The 4,690-nt window shown below is 59.5% G+C and overlaps 1 pseudogene; it reads left to right on the forward strand.

The window, feature by feature from the left end:
* Positions 1–408: 408 nt before the first annotated feature.
* LOC133340058 (cysteine-rich venom protein ophanin-like) lies at positions 409–4,428 on the forward strand (annotated as a pseudogene).
* The last annotated feature ends 262 nt before the right edge of the window (positions 4,429–4,690 follow it).

Consider the following 4,690-nt stretch of genomic DNA (forward strand, 5'->3'; position numbering starts at 1 on the left):
GATGATGGTGAAGGTGGTGACGATGACGGTGGTGGTGATGGTGGTGATGATAATGGTGAAGGTGGTGACGGTGATTATGATGGTGACGACGATGATGAGGTCGTGGTGATGGTGGTGATGATGATAATGGTGAATGTGGTGAGGGTGATGATGATGGTGACGACGATGATGATGGTCGTGGTGATGGTGGTGATGATGATAATGGTGAAGGTGGTGAGGGGTGATGATGGTGACGACGATGATGGTCGTGGTGATGGTGGCAATGATGATAATGGTGAAGGTGGTGACGATGACGATGACGGTGGTGGTGATGTGGTGGTGAAGGTGGTGATGATGACGGTGGTGATGAAGGTGGAGGTGACGGTGTCTATGCGCGTGCGTGCATCGCACCCCCCCCCCCCCCACACTAACCTCGTGACCCCGGCGGCGTTGGCGTTGGTGTTCATGGCGAGCGTCGTGGCGGCGACATCCGTCAACGACTGGAAGCTCCTGGACACGAAGCTGTCGGCGAACCGGAAGGTCATCGTGGACGTTCACAACGAGCTGCGGCGCGGCGTGGTGCTCACTGCCAGCAACATGCTCAAGATGGTGAGGACACGTGGCAGTCAGCGCCCATCGCCCCCCCCACTCCACTATGTGGCCCCCACACACCAGAGGTCGCAACCGGTACCCGATACCCGTACCCTACCCGGTAGCCGTTTGCGACCCTGGTGCGGCCGGGTACGGGTACGGGCAGGCCGTGAGTCACGGTGATAGCCGTTTGTCACTCATTTCGGGTAGGGTACGGGTAGGATACGGGTACCTATACCCGGCCGGGTACGGTTAGCTGTTTACGACCCTGGTGCGGCTGGGTACGGGTAAGGAATCAAAACCCGTTTGCGACCTCTGCTTCCCACTTGTGTGCGTCTCGTGAGGTCTTACGCGACCATACCTCACCACGCTGCTGAATTTGCAGATTTGCTAGAGAGGGGGTGGAGGTGGAGGCGTCAGTGGGGTGGGTGGGATGGAGGGTGAGTGGGTGGGGTGGAGGGTGACGGAGTGGGGGTGAGTGGGTGGGTGAGTGGGTGGCATGGAAGGTGAGATGGTGGATGAGGGGTGAGTGGGTGGGTGGGGTGGAGGGGTGAGTGGGTGAAGTGAGGTGGACGGCTGAGTGGGTAGGGTGGAGGTGAAGGGGTGAGTAAAGGGGTGAGTGGGTGGGTGGGTGAGTGGGTGGGATGGAGGGTGAGTGGGTGGGTGAGGTGGAGGAGTGAGTTGGTGGAGGGCTGAGTGGTGGGGTGGAGGTTGGGTGGGTGAGTGGGTGGGTGAGGTGGAGGGGTGAGTGGGTGGAGGCCTGAGTGGGTGGGGTGGAGGGTGGGTGGGTGAGTAGGTGTGTGAGTGGGTGGGATGGAGTGGTGAGTGGTGGGTGAGGTGGACGGCTGAGTGGGTGGGGTGGAGGGTGGAGGGTGCATGGAAGGGAGTGGGTGGGATCGAGGGGTGAGTGGGTGGAGGGGTGCATGGAAGGTGAGTGGGTGGGATCGAGGGGTGAGTGGGTGGAGTGGTGGGTGAGTGTGTGGGTGAAATCGAGGTGTGAGTGGGTGGTGGGTGAGTTTGATGGTGGTGGTGGTTGTGGCACAGCCTGGCTGACTGTGCCGGGACTTGTCCCTGCAGGCGTACAACGAACAGGCAGCAGAGACCAGCCGCTTGTGGGCCGCCGCCTGCAGCTTCTCGCACAGCCCCAGCAACACGCGCACCTGGAAGACGCCGCAAGCAGGTGACAAAAAACTTCCGTGACTGCACAGTGTTAAGCAACCGATAGAAAAGATAATGCCGCTCGATTGATTCGGAGTGAGACCTCTGGTGTCAAACCGGAGCCGGTCATGAGCACACTTCCCAGGTACGGGAAACTCTCCACTCTCTCCACAACTGCCCCATCACCAATTGGGAGTTGTGGGGGTGGAGTGTCCGATGGTACAAAATACCCAGGCAGGTGCTTCGTTTTGGTGGGCTGATGGTAAGGCCCCACCTCTTAGTGTCACACTCCAGTTTCAGCAGCAGCGACTCCAACTCCTCCTGTGAGTGAGCCGCAATTACCAGGTCATCAGCATACATAACGTGGTTGACTAATAGGGCCATCCCTTGATCGCACCCGGGCATCGATCAGCCTCCCATTGTATCTGCACCAGATGTAAATTCCTTCGGTACAGCTACTGAAGGCCTCACTAGTTTTGGTGGGCTGATGGTAAGGCTGATGGTAGACTCACGCAGTCACTCACCCGCACACTCACCCACACACTCACCCACACACTCACCCGCACACTCACCCCACACACATACTCCCCCACACTCACCCACACACTCACCCCACACTCACCCGCACACTCACCCACCCTCACCCGCACACTCACCCGCACACTCACCCGCACACTCACCCCACACTCACCCGCACACACACTCACCCCACACTCACCCGCACACTCACCCGCACACTCACCCACACACTCACCCACACACTCACCCGCACACTCACCCACACTCACCCACACACTCACCCACACTCACCCACACACTCACCTGCACCTCCGATTAGCACAGTGGGCTACGTACATGCAACTCTGATGGTGCATTGTCTTTGAGTTTGTGCGCCTTTTGGCGTCATCTGGTCCAACACCATGTGAGACTAGGCTCTAAGGAAAGCTGTCTCGGGTGTGGACCAATCAACTTCAAGGACAGTGCATATCATTATCAGAGTTATATTTTTTTGTTTGCATTATGACTGCAGGTATTGTGGTCTCTGCAAACATGACTCCTCGTAAAAAGGTGTCAGTTTTGTTGCCAGATAAAGGGTAAATAAGTATAACCCGTAAAAACAAAGTTTTTCACTATAAATCCTTTATATGCGTGGCGGCTAGAGTCCTCTCGTCCTCTGGCTTGAGATGGCTGCCACCTATGGGTCAGATGATTGCATTGCACCATTAAGCAATTGGTAATTAAACAAAATATTTTTGTCCTAAAAGTGTAAAATTTTGGAATTTTTTCACGAACATTAATTGTCAAGCACAACGAGTCTGTGTGGAAAATGTCAGCTCGATTGGATCACGTGAAGTGGGTTAAAAAACGACCGAAATATTTGCACGGTCGTAAGCGCGCAAGCAAGCGAACTTAATATAAAGGATTTAAAAACAATTATCATATTTTTTACTGGCAAATGAGGTTCCATTGGTGGTGCATTAGAAGTTCAACGTGCACGCATTCCTGCGACGCGAATGATCTTACAATGCACGCACCTGCTCCTCCTCCTCATCCTCCTCTTCCTCAGAGTGGACTGCGGAGAGAACCTCTTCATGTCCAGCAACCCACGGTCGTGGGACGAGGCAGTGCGCAGCTGGTACGACGAGGTCACCTCCCCCGGCTTCCAGTACGGCACGGGGGCTGTGGGGCGCGGGGCCGTGGGACACTACACTCAGGTGAGGGGCCACGCTCCCACCACCACCACGCTCACCACCACCACGCTCACCCTCACCACCACCACGCTCACCACCACCACGCTCACCACCACCACGCTCACCACCACCACGCTCACCACCACCACGCTCACCACCACCACCACGCTCACCACCACCACCACGCTCACCACCACCACGCTCACCACCACATGCTCACCACCACCACCACCACGCTCACCACCACCACGCTCACCACCATCACCACGCTCACCACCACCACAACCACCACCCCACGCTCACCACCACCACCCTACCACGCTCACCACCACCACCACTACCACGCTCACCACCCCATCACCACGCTCACCACCACCACCACCACCACCACGCTCACCACCACCACGCTCACCACCATCACCACGCACCACCACCACCACCACCACGCTCACCACCACCACCACTACCACGCTCACCACCACCACCATCACCACGCTCACCACCACCACCACGCTCACCACCACCCCACGCTCACCACCACCACCACCACGCTCACCACCACCACCACTACCACGCTCACCACCACCACTACCACGCTCACCACCACCACCACCACGCTCACCACCACCACCACGCTCACCACCACCACGCTCACCACCCACCACGCTCACCACCACCACGCTCACCCACCACCACGCTCACCACCCAGCTCACCACCACCACCACGCTCACCACCACCACGCTCACCACCACCACCACGCTCACCACCCACCACCAGGGTGAGGTCGTGAGTCTGGGGGCTGCAAGCTGCACCGTGTAGCAGTCAGCCGCCCCGTGCGATCGCTCAACTCGCACCCCCCTTCCCCCCGTTCCCGTGCCCCCCCCCCGCCCCGCCCCCCCCCCCGAGGTGCGTGGTACAAGTCCCACCAGGTGGGCTGCGCCGTCAACTACTGCCCCAACCACCCCGGCGCCCTCAAGTTCCTCTACTGTGCCACTACTGCCCCGCTGAGTTAGCGGACCCACCCCACAACCCCCCCCACCCCCCCCCCCCAACACCCCCTAACACCTCCCCCACCCACCCCCCAAACCCCCCCACCCACTCCCCAACACCCCCCACCTACCCCCCACCCCCCCCCAACACCCCCCCCACCCCCCCCCCACACCCCCACCCATCCCCCCAACACTCCCCCCACCCACCCCCCAACACCCCCCACCCACTCCCCAACACCCCCCCCCCCCCCCCACCCACCCCCCAACACTCCCCCCACCCC

Source organism: Lethenteron reissneri, unplaced genomic scaffold (genome assembly GCF_015708825.2).
Source record: "Lethenteron reissneri isolate LAM-NWPU_2019-01 unplaced genomic scaffold, ASM1570882v1 scaffold_672, whole genome shotgun sequence".
Lineage (NCBI taxonomy): Eukaryota > Metazoa > Chordata > Hyperoartia > Petromyzontiformes > Petromyzontidae > Lethenteron > Lethenteron reissneri.